Raw genomic sequence first — 14,981 nt, forward strand, 5'->3', positions numbered from 1 at the left:
AGGATCACAGATCACAAGCTCAGGCAGAAGGTCTGCCATGTTCACATGTTGGCTGGGTGGAGGTTAGCCCTTGTGGGTGGGAATTGTTGCACAGACTCGAGGAATACTTTGCTTGTGTAGTAAAATGGACAAGATTGGGTCATGCCTTGCACTGCACAAGTGATGCTGGGATCAACTTTGCCTGGGAGTTGTAGGAGTCTACAATTTTAGCAGAGCACAAGACAGGTAGAGATCCACTTCACCAGTGGTAAGGAGGTGTGCAGCAGGGCGTCTGCTAGAATATTTGCTCAGTCTGGAGCTAAAAGAGTCATGGTTTCTCCTAAAAACACTAAGGTCTCTGCAAAAGACTGGAATCTAAGAGATACCTCTGGGGAAACTCCTCAAATCAAAGAATATGCCAGTCACATCACTTCCCTGTGGAGTGATAAAAGATGGCACTTTCCAGGATGTTCCATGTGAGACTGCCAGCCCTAGCCAAATGAACAACCTGTTAGTTCAGCTCAGTGAGGAATAACAACCTAAGCTCCCAACAAAGGAGGCACATGGTTGTGACAAAATAGGGCAGGCTAGGCAAAGGACAAACCTGTATGTGACTCATCAAAGGCCTGCACAGGTCACACCTTCACTAATTACACTTCCAGCAGCACAGAGGGCATGGAACGTCCAGGTAAGTCAAGATCCAAACCAAGCACCCGCATGGAATCCATGAAACACCTGTTATCCATCTTGGCATGTTTGTTCCCTAGTAAAGGGACAAGACAGTATTAGCATTCAGAAACACATAATCACGGGATATGATTATATGCAGGTTCTTTTATTAAGAGCTCTGGGAATCAGGGGTACAGACCCAAACCTGACTCTGACATGGCTTTCGAGTTGAACGTATTTTATATTCTATAGTTATATAACTTACATATTAATTATTAAACTTATGTTGTTCTATTGTATACATTGACTTTATTCAAGCATGAGTTTCTCGTGATCTTTTTTAGGCCCCTGACCAGAGTTTCTCATGATTACTCTTACGATTAAACAGTAATTATATTTAATTACTAAACAATCATCACATCTAACAATTATATAATTTATCATGTACTAGCTATACAGGTTCAGTTCTAGCAAGGTACAAAACCTACATGTACCCAGGGTATTTTTTTCAGGGCCTACTAAGCTTAATTTTCCTTATAATCCTAAATCCCCATGACTTTAAAACCCTTTTACTATCACCAGCACATACACATTCTTCAGCAGGATGCCATTTCCTGCAATATTATAATTTCCTCTGAGGATCAATATTGAGTGCCAATTCATCAGTTTGGGAAAATTTCTCTCCTTTAATGAAAGAATGTCCTCCTGCAGAAGAGCGGAAGAACTAATTAAAACAGCATCAGAGTCCAGGGCCCACACATGTCAGAATTCACAGTAAAATTGCATAATCAGCTTGTCAATGCCCTAGGGCTTTTTATTAGGTATTTAGCAAACAAGCCTCAAATAAATATAGGAGTTCAATTGTCTTAATTCTTCATACTGACCATTTTAAAACTATATAAAATCTACCAAGGACTACGATGAATGAAATATAAAAAGATGGGGTACACATGACCTCCAGATCTCTAGAAGTACTGCTGTCTTTTCCTGGGCACAGGTGATATTTTTCTTTGCAGTTCTCTTTTACTTCCAGGCATTGGATGCATGTCATTGCTCATAAGACACATATCCCAATAAATATGGACATGCAGCTGGACAAAGGCACCCCAAGCTTGATGCACTTCCAGAGTCTAGACCTCATGCTACTTCTGATATTTGCTGCATGAATTGCCAGGGAAGACTAGAGAGGTACCTCTGAGAGAGATACCCTAATACCACATCTCACCATTGGGTGATCCTGTACATAGTCATTCCAAAAGGATCTATTCCCTGTGTTTTTTCTCCATATCCTTCCCTCTTTGTTCTAGGGCAAAAGCAAACCTTCCCTCACACAGGAAAAAAAAAAAAAAACTCCCAGAAAATCACTATAAAGCCCAAAATCTTGATATCATCCTTGCTGGAAAGCTAGTAGGTCAGTCTCACTGTAGAGTAGGGAGAGACACTTGTCAGAGACAGGAGGTTGGAGAATTTTTGATTGCTTATTTTCAAGCCTCCATTTCATGAAAGATGGTTTTAGAATTGCTGGATATTGCCAGTGCAATCCCTTTCTATGACAGATATATGTAAATTCATTGTTATACATGAGCACATGTGTCATTCAAAGTCAAGCTTCTCCTCTAACATCCATTTGCACAACTCTTTTCTGAAGGAGCAAAGAAATGAGACACATGTTGTCAGATTAAAATGGGTTCTAGGAAAATGTTTCTCCCTCTAGTTTTTCACACATTTCCAAAACAAGAAGCCCCCCAGCTGCCAGGAACTCCACATTTTCCCAGGTTCCTCCTAGGAACGCCACACACATTGAAACCATTCTGCTGTGGAGTTAGATAGCATCATGTTAGCTCCAAAAAAACCCCCAATATTTGCTCAGCTTAAGGTTTTGTTCTGCACAAGTTACCCACGGGAGTCTTTATGCCATTCTGTAGACAACCTGTGTCCCACACTGTGGCCCCTTATACCCTGGATGTGCTCCATATATGCTGGCAACTTTCATCCCAGCTCATACAAGTTCTGAGTTCTCCAGCTGTGAGAAAAGGGAGAAAAGGTGAAAACATTTACAATGATTATTGATGACTGCTTTGATATTGATTCCAAGCTGTTCAGCTGGAAAGCTGCTGTCCCCCTTTATAGTGTAGATGGCCACTCCTGAGCTTCATGTCCATTAGTGGGATACACGGTATGATGCACAGTTCAGCTGTATGTTAGATTTATCCCTTTCTGAAAGTCTAAGACTGGTAGTGCCACCACATCAGGGTGTATGTCCTGGCAGCTTGATTCCACACCTCCTCATCACCAGGGAAATCCATAAGGCTGGCCTCAACTGCCTTCTGTGGCAAGCAGCAAGGACTTCTGTCACAATGTGCAATGCAAGAACTGTGAACCTGATATGAGAGCAACCAGGAATTCTGCCTTCACAGGAGTGCCTCATAGACTACCAAGAATTACGATGTGAAGTGTTGGAAATTTAATACTTTAAAGCTAATTTAATTCTTTAAAGCTTCACATTTTAAATCTTTCTCTGCAAGCACCTCAAAGTCACCTCTCTTTTAATCCCAAATAAAAACTCATTTGCTGCATTGATACCACAAAGTATAATCACAGAAGCAATACGACAGAGTTACAGACAGCTAGCATTTCTACTCACTGATCTGTTTTCAAGTATGAACTACCTATAGGCATCAGTAAAGATAAAAAATTAAATTTAACAGAGAAAAATATGTAACTGTAAGGCCTTTTTCACAGCAACAAAGTTTGTCAGCAACATGAGACAGCAGATGTGATAGATTATCATATGGTGAACTGCTACACTCTTTTGGAAAAATATCCCTGACATTGCCAAGAAAAAAAACACCTAACCACAAAACCTCCACAATTTTGCATGCTTGCTGAAATTTCACAATAAATATAAGTGCTTCTATTGGTCACCTGTACAGAAAATTCAGGATCAAAAGTCTCATCCATGACTTACAAGTTTCACTGAGCTTTAAAGGAAATTTTCCACAGCTTCAGCATTTTTTGCAAGTTTATGGCAATGAACAACAGATTTTCTGTGACTAAAATAGCAAAGCTATCCACTACTGTATATTCAGTTTATGACATGTCATAAAAACTTGACAGGTTTCAACACTGCCCACAGTACTCAACAAGTGAGTCTTTTGCCTACAAATTCTGAGCACCCTTCCATGAGATTTTCAATTTCAGCTGGGGGTTTGTCCAAAGGACTGCAGAATTTGAACTATAAAGAAACATTAGGCATATGAAGGCTTCCTTCCCTGCATAAAGGTTTAATTAATCATTAATGAATAATTTTTGTTCTCTCTCTAATTTTTGTTCCAAATCTATGTAACTTTTATAACTTCTTAAATCGAATATCAGGTTGGGCTCCCAAAATTTCATTTTACCTCAGTATATTTAATATACTGTGAATCCATTATTTACAAGTAGTCCCCTCTGGAAAAGGTCTTTTCTCTGCATAATTAGTGGCCAAACACTTCAAAACCCATCAGGCATCATGAGTGCCTTTGAGATATTTTCTCATGCCAAAGGGAGAACTACACACCTGTTTTCATGTAGGTGACATGAGAATTTTGCACCTGAAATAGCAACCAGATGGACCAGACCTCCCAGTCTGGGGATTGAAAGTTGTTCTTGACAAAGCTTTTGGTTTTATTTTGATTTAATAATAGGACTTAGCCATACACTTCAGGAATGCCTAAAATAGTTAAAAATTTAATTCAAATTGTTTCAAGTTTTTGTAGTTTGTTTTTTAACCAGGAAAACATTTGTCTGTCAACTCCTTATAAGAGAAGGAATAATTGTTCCCTTTCACAAAGAATGAACACGTTATGAAAGTACAAGTGATCTTGTCTTGAAGAAGTGAACATGATCTTGTCTCATGTTGTTTTTACACATATTTTTCTTCTTTGTACGGCAGTAATAGGAAAGTGGATCCCAAATAAAGCAGATGCCATGCAAAAGTCTATTCCCTCATGAGTGACTGGGAAGAGAGTTCTTGGTAGTGAAAGCAACATTTACCAGCTGGTGCAGTCTAAAACAAATTGCATCATTTTACATCTAATCCTCAAAGCACAGTGAAAAATATCTCAGGGTAAATCGTTCCTCATTTGGCCAATAACAAACTTAATGCAATTAATAGCTATAGACAGGAGTAAAAGAAAATTGTTAAGGCTTGTTAAGGTTGTGGTATGGGAGAGGAAGATGGGAAAAGGAAGAAGGAATAAAGTTTATTTCCCCACCATATGCATATTTCTACCTGGTTAGCCCCTATGGCCCTGATCATGCAACTGAACCTAGACCAAAAAGAAATAGGCCTTCCAGCATACTAGAAAGATACTTGATGAATTTTTAAGTAAAGCTTAGTAAAAACCCCTAAATCATTAAGGAGCTCCAAGATTAGACATAAAACCAGGAGCAGAAGTTCTTTCTTCTATTTACTGTCTTCTAATTTAAGGAAGAGTCTTGAAAAGTATTGTCTAATGTAATCTAATTTTTGATTTAGAAACAATATAGTTACCTCAACAAAAACACTAAATTTATTTGCTTCCTATTAAGAGTGTTAATATTCAGATTAATTTAATTTCAATAAATATTGATTTAATTAAAACTGAAGTTCACTGCAATTTTACCCATATTTCAATTACATCATTGTTTTACAGTGTCCTAATGTAAAATTAATTCTATTAATGTAGATGAAAATACAGCTTTCATCTCTTCTGGAGAAAAAATATCATTAAAATCAGTCTAAATCCTTTTGGGATAAAATTCTCAGTAATCCACATAGTGGATACCATAATCTCTCCATTCAAAACTCAGTTATACTTTATCTCCTAGACAGATATTTGTCAGTAGTTAATGTTAGCACTCAGAGTTTATGAGGAGATGTCCTGAACAGACTGTATTTCCTGGCTCAATGCTGATAGATTGATATGTTCCTATCTATATAAAAGCCCATCAGTGCTTCTTTAATTCTACTTGTTTTCTCACTCAACTTTTTGAACTCCACTTCAGTGAAAAAAAAGTTTTAGAAACTCATCTTTCTATATAATTCTTCACATATTCTGGCCTACTGTTAAAGCATCTGTTGAAAGTGCTGGCCAATGGTAAAACACACATTTTTCTTTCATCTCTGCCACAGCTTTATTCCAAAATTGACTATAATTTGGCAGAAAAACTCTTATTCCCTGTTCTTGGGCAAGAGCATCTCTTCTTTCCCCATGCCTAGAAACTCCTGCTACCTGTGAAATCCCTGCTTTGGAGCAGTAGCTGGCTCTGCCATGCGACAGCAGGGACTCAGAGAAGCATCACTGGTGACTGAAGGAAGGTGCAATGACAATTTTATCCTTCTGTGCTCTCTTGCCTCTGCTGCACGTTGTTTCTCTCCAACCTTCTCAGCATTCACACACTTTTCCTACTGAGTTTTTCAATGTGCTCCTCATATTTTCCATGCTGTGAGGGCATAGCTTGTATTTTTAAGCCAGGATATGTCACACACCTCTATATCTATGTTGAGAATCTGCAGTACACTGTGGTAAGTTCACATCTCAGGTTTTCTCCATTGATTTTTTTTTTGTTTGTTTGTTTAACTCTATCAGGAACACACAGAGTTGTTCAGGTTTTTCCATCCTCCTTCTCCAGCTGAAAAATTACATTTGAAAAACTACTCTGTCAAATTACTTTTGCACTGTTTTTGAGGATATTCAACCCTTCTGGTAACAGACAGTTTCAATTTTCCTTTAACATTTTATATAATGGGTATTTTACTGGTATAAAATTATTGCTAAGAAAAAACAATCACCAACAGTATTTATTCTAATTACTAGAAATTATAAAAAATTCACTCTGCCTTAATCAAAGAAATTCAGAGAATTTTTAATGAAGGAGAGGACTTCTAAGATCACCAAGTCCAACCCTCAAACCAACATCACCACCATGCTCACCACTAAACCCTGCCCTCAAGTGCTGTACCCACATATTATTTGAACATTTACAGGGACAGTGGCTCCACCACCCCTCTGGTCAGCTCAAAAACCCTTTCATGAAGAATTTTTTTTTAATGTTTTTTTACAGCTATGGCTAGATTAAATTCCATCTGGGCTTTGACCTTTCTCATTTTCTCCCTGCAGGAGGATCTCACAACATCCTTGTAGCCCTCCTAAGTTATCTGACTATTTTTCTAAAGATGAAAATCTCTCTTTTTCTCCCTGACTTCCAGACAAAGCTTTCTGTTCAGTCAGGCTGCCCTTCAAGCCCACCAGCTCATCTTTTGGCACATGGTGACAATCTGTTTCTGTGCCTTTAAGATTTCCCTTCTTAAAGGGCATCCAGCATTCCTGGACTATTTTGGTCTTCAAGACTGCCTCATAAGGGACTTTCTCAGCCAGTCTCCTAAAATTTCAGCTGATAGAAAACAGAAAAAATATCTAAATTCCAAAGAGTGTTGACATAAACATAAATACCAACAGGGGTTTTTTAAAACTGTCAGCATCTATTCAATCAGAATTTAATCATAGTATTTATTTTAATTTAGGGCAACATATTTAGCCCATTTATTTTTTCTCCTCTTCAACTATGAAATACCACAAAATTTGACATTTTTATATAATTCCAATAAGAAAATATTTTATAAGGGAAATAAAAAAGAAAAAAATCTTTGGGATCACCAGATAAATCAGCTTGTTAACAAATAAGCTATATTCCCCCTTTTCTCTGTTATTTTTCTAAGAAGAATCATTGTTAGGGGTGATAATAAACTATAACTCAACTGAAATTATTACATTCATAATTCACAGTTCATTGCAGACAGAATTCAGTTTTTGACAATATGAATCTTGAATAACACTGTTGGCTTTTCCCTGCTTTAAAGAAATAATCCTTTGTGATGCTTCCTTTCCACTAATTTTTACTTTTAAGCTGATTCATTATCTCAAACTGATAGGTTTAGAAGACAAAAATTTAACAATTATTTTAACTTATTTAGATGGAAGAAGCTATCTCCTTTAACAAAACCCTATCTTCTTTCTCAGAGGAAGATGCTGTTTTTACCTGAGTGCGAGAAAAATGGTTTTTGGGGCTAGTGACAAGGCATGGCCACACCTGCTAACTGGCAGAGAAGCCTAAAGGCCTTAATTTAACTTCTCCCCAGGTAAATCCATCCATTCCTCTTATTTTTCTTTTGAGGCTGGAGACTGCTGAAGTCTATTAGCAAAACTGCTGGAATCATTTCTTCTTATTATTGAATCAGGAACCACTGCAAAACTGAGCCCTTGGGTAATTTTTTTTTTCTATTTTAAACTACACGACAGAAACAAGCAGCCTTGCTGTGGCTTGGGACTTTCTGTTCTCTGACCTCTGCCATCATTACCATTCCTGCATAAATGCAGCCTGAGCGTGTTGCTGCCCTGCCTTCTCACTGTTGCTTGTTCACAGAGAGTTAGGGAGAAACAAGGCAAGGACTTTGATCTTTTGGAAAGGTTTATTTATTCAGTGAATAGCGGTTTCTAATTGGAAGCCACTGACTCAGCCACCCCTGCTGATGTTTCAAAGTCCCTCATCATAAATAGATGCTCATAACAGTAATCTGAAGTGCATTAAAATTCCTTACTTCTTCCACCTTGGCAGCAGAAGCTGCAATATCCCTTACAGAGCAGTTCTGTTACCTGGGTGATATTGCCAGGGGGGAAAGCAAGACCAGCACAAGGTACCTTGCTGGCAGGGAAGGTGAGACAGCTCCTGAGCCATGGCCACTGCAGGAAGTGGAGACCCTCCACAAGCACAGGAGCTCAGGGCAGGTGACAGACTTCAGCTCAGTTACTACATCAGCCAGATGCTCCAACCCAGTAACACACACAGATAGCTTGTGCCATTTTAGCTTTTTATTTTGAGGTACTACTTTGAAATTGGCTCTACCAGATCTTTTAAATCTTAGAGACTGGGTATTTCCCTGTGTCAGTATTCTATTTTTTTGCTCTCAAAAAATACTATTTCACATGAACTGTTGAAGTTACTCAACCTAATATTAATCATAATAAAGTTATTCTCATTTAGAACATTCAGTTTCCCTTAATACCTACTTGACATGACTGAATTTCATGTCCTGTCCTTTCTGTAAGCCATATATCACCCATTTTTAAAATGTTTCCTTGGCAGAAGTAATGAAGGAAAAGAGAACAAAGTCTTTAGAAACCCCAGTCACTCAGGATTACTGTGTTTTGCACAGTGATGAAAACAATCACTTGAAGTTAATAGAAGCAATATTTCCACAGCTGGGAAAATTTGGCATAGCACCTGGAAGTCCTTATTTACAATTTCTTTATAAGTGCTTACTGTAATAAAAGCTGGGTCTTTTCTTGTGCACCAGGTTGTTTTCCACAAAATGAAAATAAATTCCATTACTTTGCTACAAAGATTAAAAGGATCTGTGCTAAAAAAGAGAATACAAATGTTACACATCCCTTTCCAAGTGAATTTAAATGAGAATTAGATTCATAACACCTCCCACAAATCCAGATGTAAGTTACTGCATCCCTGTATTACTGATCCTAACCAGTATCACCTATATGAACTTCCAACAAATTGTAGCTGCTCTTCTATGACATTTTCAATCTTCAGTATCCATTGCCACCTTCTGTTCACCATAATTTTTTATTTTACCTTCATCTTAACAACAATAATAAAAAAGCCATAATACTTTTGTATTTGCTACATAAGGTCTGTTTTTCGCCTGTATATTTTTAACACTGTCTTTTTTTGCACAAATAGAAAAAGCTTATTTTTACACTATCATGCAGTGGTCCTTCTTTTTTCTTAAAATAAGTATCCTGAGCAGAAAATATTATTTTCCTTCTTGTTCTTAGCTAGTAAGGAAGACCTTGTTACAGACAGTCTGAAACTGGATGGATATCAACCCTCCCAGAAGATATCAACACATCTTCTCAAACATTCACCATCTTCTTAAAACAACTATGACCTCCAAAAGTGTCAAAAAATTAATAACTGTTTGACAGATGCTCATAAAGATTGAAATTAGTGGTTTAACTGTTTTTAGGCATTTAGTTCTTTTCTTTTTCTTCCTGCCCACAAGGTGTTACTGCAAAATTAACCAAGAGGGTCAGAACAGCTTTCCCTTCAGGGAGCTGAATGAATATCAAAATATTTACATTAAAAAGGTTTAATCTCTTTAATCTTTCTCTACCTTTATTTAAAAAGCTTATAAAGAAAGGAGCTTTGGTAGAATAGGTGAACTATACTAAGGGTAAGGGGTAAGAGCAGTGGCTTAAAGGAAAATAAAGGCATTATTATGCAATAGCAGGAAAAGGAGAATAAGAAGGAGGGAGGAGACTATCAGGAAAATTAATTTCAGTAGTTGAACTAATATGGTCAATAAGGCTCCAAAGTTGATTGAGGATGTCTTAATACAGAGCTGAAATCTACCTCTTCATAAATAAGCCCCCTAGACTACATCTAATTTAGAAGGTTGCATAGAAATTAAGCAAAATATTTATTTTAAAATATTTACTTTAAAACTGTGTACAACTAAATTTTTCTGCAAATAAATTGAAATATGGAACATTATAGCCAAATGCATTTCAGATCTTCCACTGGCGTTGCAAAATTACACTGAAGACCTATATGGGCGAATAATGTGATTTAAATAATTATTTCTCAACTCCTGGTAAATTATATAATCATAACTACTTCCTCACAAAAAAAAAAAAAAAATTCTCTCTGATAAGCAATGACTTTCCAGATTTCAACAAATTAAACAAATTATATATTCTACTTGATTCTTTTGAAATTAATAGCATATTGCAGTGTGTCACCTCAGTGTGCCAAAAGCTAGGTTAATGAACTGTGATCCTGAAATTTCTGAATGGATTTTTATACTAGCAATACTAGAAAAATCTATCTCCTATATAATCTGTACTACCTTCAGTTTATCTTAGCTGCCCTTGCAATAAAAATGTAGAAGAGAACACATTATGATTTTTAAAAAATGGAAGTACTATTCCAAATCAGAGGAACACAGGTTTTAAAATAACTGTCTGTTAGGAACAGACAGTCTGTCGGCATTTGAACAAAATTTTGTTTTGCTTTTTTGAAGAGATCTGCAGTACACTTACATTCCTCTACTCCTTACTCAGCAGTTTTTAGTCAGTCGTGGAAAGTTTTCATTGCAGCAAATGTCTTTCTGTGTAAGAATCTGGGATTACAACATGGAAGGGGGTTAGATAGTGACAAGTTTTAATTACCCAAAAGAGTAGCAACTTGTCTTCCTTACCTGAGACCTGGAGAGCAATAAGTTATAAGTGAAAGAATACTCAAACACTCACGGGACATGGAGATCCTGAAAGGAAGAGAGACAGAGCTTGCTATTAATGTCAACTGAACCATCTACCCAATGAGAGAGACCAGTAAAAATCAAAATGCTTTGAGAAAAAATATAAGAGAGAACAAAGAAAAGGAACTTCTAAAAGAGAAACAAGGTAGACAGGTTTAAAACACAGTAGGAGTTGAATTTTTTTCTAAAGTGAGAAGTAGGACAGAATAAGAATTAATGGAATATAAGGCAAATGGTTCCTCTACCTCTTGCAGTGATATAATTTTATCCTAGAAGGCTCCCAGGAACTTCAGCAAAACATTTCCTACAATTGTAGAAGATGAACCTTTGACAGAATTTGCTGACTGCTTCCAGGCACAAAATCCTGCTGGATTTTGAGATGGAAAACCAAAAGATCTTAAATATTAAGGATGTTTCTACAGATTAATATTTTTGATTCAAAGTCAATAAGTTGTATGCAACATTCTTTACAATGGAATGGAAGAAAATAAAGAATTTCTACTTAATAACATAATACAATGAAGGAAGAAATGCAGAAGAATTCAACCAGTATGAATCATAAATATTGCATTTATTAATAAATTTCCACTAATAATTTAAGGGCCCATTGGGTATCCCTTCACTATCAGTAAAATTCATTTAATAATTTCCCATGCAGAGAATTAAGGATTCTCTTCTAAGTGTTTTCCTTCTGTGATTCATGCAAAAATATGTTTTCATATGTCAGTAAAAAGATATCTCAATGTCATGTAATGGTGTCACAGCTGTTTGGCTTTTTTTTTTTCATTTTAGCAGTATTTAATTTATATTTGTAAAACATACAAAGACATTCCTCTTCTGCTCATAATTTTTTTTTTTTCCTGGCAATGCTGTTTTAAAATTTCAGTTTGTGTTTGTTTGGTTTTTGAGGGTTTTTTCCCCCCACAGCTTTCAGGGCAACCATTAAGTCATCTCTCCCAGTAAACTCCCAGTCTCTTTTGAAAAGCAGATAAATAATAAGTGAGAAATTAAAATATTTCACTCTGCCCAAGCCTAAGGCAGATTTATTGTTTTGATTTCAGTATATTTGTCATGCCTCAGAGTCTAAAAACATGATGTTTTATCTATTTTGTTGGTGAGATGAGTTTGTGAATGGAAATCTAATTAGAGAAAACAAAATCATGTTACCAGTATAGAAACAATAACACTTTACTAATATCAGCAACTTAAAGGACAGCAAGAAAAATTACAAGTCAGACCATATCAACAGGTATAATTTTCTCATTACAGATAAGCAGCTTGTTCCTGTTAAATCCAGGATTACTCAGAGAGATTCTTATGGTTCAGTCACCTTTCAGTCAGACTACCACAAATAATCACAAAAAAAAAAAAAAAAAAAAAAAAAGGTAAAAAACCAAACCCTGAAGCTAACACAATGTTTGTCCTCAAAGAGAAGAGATTAAGACCTGTTGTGGGTACACACCACCCAGCTTTTGCAAGATTGTTCTATTCTTCTGTCCTCATTCCATACTGTCACAGCTTTAACTTGGAAATTGACTTTAATCTACAAATTGAGATCTGTTAACTGTTGGATTACATAAACTGCAGGACAATTATAATTATATATATTATAATTCACAGAAAAATATGCTTTAGTGAGACCTCTTTAAATCATTGGAAACAGAAGGTGTGCAAAAATAGGATCACACATTGCAGAATTGATTTGCCTAAAGAAAAATAAGACATCTGTGGAGAAATTTTATTTTCATTTGAGGTACTTGGTAGAATATCAAATCAACTACATCACTTCATATTGCTAGGACAACTTGCTGTGCAAACCTTGTCATTCCAAGTGAATTCTATATTGTTTTCCCTTACAGAAAATGATCACCTGCAACCATTTTTATTTATAAAATTAACTCTGTTAATGTTTAACTCTGGATAGTTTCATTTTTTTAAATAATATCACTGAAAAAAATGAAAGGAAGTAGCATCTTATCTATTTTATCTTCATGTCCTTTTGATGCAGATCATTTTGCAGCAGGAAGGACATTTTTTCTTGGCCATATTTTCTGCTACATGCTGGAATACTTCTTTCAGTCTCATTCCAAAAAAAAGAGCTTGACACCTTTGAATGGGTTTTTGAAAAACATTTGTCTCTGCTTCTGCATCACTTTTGGGTTCACCTCAGACAATAAAACACAACAGCTATGGGGGCTTGAGACTAAATTATTCACTTACCTCAGAGCTCAGTTAACTGTTTGATATCTTTGGAGTTTTAGAACCTCTAGAGATCTCACTCCAAAATAGAGGTTATAGAAATAAATTCTTTCTGAACTGGTTTTGGAGGGTTTTTTGGTTTGTTTTTTTTTTTTTTTTTTTTGTTGTTGTTGTTGTTGTTTTGTTTGTTTGTTTGTTTTGTTGGTTTTGGTGGCTTTTTTGTTGTTTTTGGTGGCTTTTTTTGTTGTTGTTGTTTTATTCAGTATGACTTATGAAAGGATATAGTCTAAATTTGATTTCTAAGCATGATTTCACCAAGCTGGCATTAAATGAAAAGGATGTCACTGATTTTTAACAGTCTGTTTCATCCAAATGATTAAATGCTACAGTTTCCAACCTCCTCAGATGCTCAGCTGATACTCAACTGCATTTTGAGGCTGGCTTAAGCCTGAAAACTTGGAAAATCATGATTTTTATGAAACACCTCAGAAATTCAGTTTTTCATTCCCAATCCATGACAGCTTACATATCAGGACTCCATTTATTAGTGGTTGTGAGATTCACAGGTATAAAACTTGCCCCATCTTTTTTGCTTTCCATGAGACTCTTTTATTTATTGACATTAGACTACAGTATTGCATGTCTCATTGTTCCTCCAGTAATTCAGTCACTTGGAGAGAGTACACAAAATCTGTTTCTCACACTGTGTGACAAGCCCTGTCTCTGTCATGCCTGGTGTCTATATTTAATTGTAGCCAGCGATGTGTGGGTAGGCCCAAACAGCTCCGAGTAGGAAGGCAGAAATGGCAGTGACAAAACCTGTGGGATCAATACTGAGCCACAAAGTTGCCTCTGGGCTTCTTTGCCCTCTTTACCTCTTTTATCTCCTGGAGCTGATGTGACCGTGATCATCTGCTCCTCACTCCAACCCCAAGAGAGACCAAGAGCCAGCTGTAGTAGTTTTCTGCTGATCAAGTGTATCCTGACATGTGCTTTGTTCATGATGATATTAAACTGTGAAGAAAACAAAAATCAAAATATGGCCATAAAGCAAGATCTGTTTCTTTGTGAAAATGTAATAAGCATACTTTAGAAGATGGGGCTTTAGCAAATATTTTAATGCCTTTAAAGCCCGAAAGATCTGGGCCATGCTTCCAGGGACCTGCCACGTTTATTCCCACCACCACAAGTAGCACAAGTGCATGTTTGTGTCCACACAATCCCCAACCTCAGCTACTCTTCCATCAGCTTGTTTTAAGGAAAGGATCTTGAAGCCAACTAGATTGCATAATAGAAAGCACATAATGTAAAGGTGGTGACTCAGGTTTTAGCTTTTATAATTTTCAGATTCTGTACTGCTTTAGTGTGTACTTCTGAGCTTCATATCAGGGGATAGTAGGCTCTCTTTACAGAGTAGGTAGACAAAAAATTTCGTTCTTTAGGTGGGGTGTGGGACCCAGATTCAGTCAAAGAAAGAAACTGAGAGTTTCTAGCCAGGCAGACACCTGGGAAAGAGCTGGATAAGAATGTAAATAATTCTTTATCTCTCTTGTTTTTCACATTGTTTATAGTTAAGTTCTATCACTGTACGTCAAGCACTTTGCACCAATGCTGTGGGTTTTTTTCACTTCAGAACCAGTGGATTTGGTCCTCACAAAGCTCTGTATAAAAGAGTGGTGTATTTTGAATAAATCGGAGTCTTACTTTCACAGCCTTCTAAGTCTATTCATTCCTGTCCTGCCTCGACAGTGACAGTGGGGACCAAGAACAACTGATC

This window comes from Lonchura striata, chromosome 2 (assembly GCF_050655825.1).
Source record: "Lonchura striata isolate lonStrDom1 chromosome 2, ASM5065582v1, whole genome shotgun sequence".
NCBI classification, from domain to species: domain Eukaryota; kingdom Metazoa; phylum Chordata; class Aves; order Passeriformes; family Estrildidae; genus Lonchura; species Lonchura striata.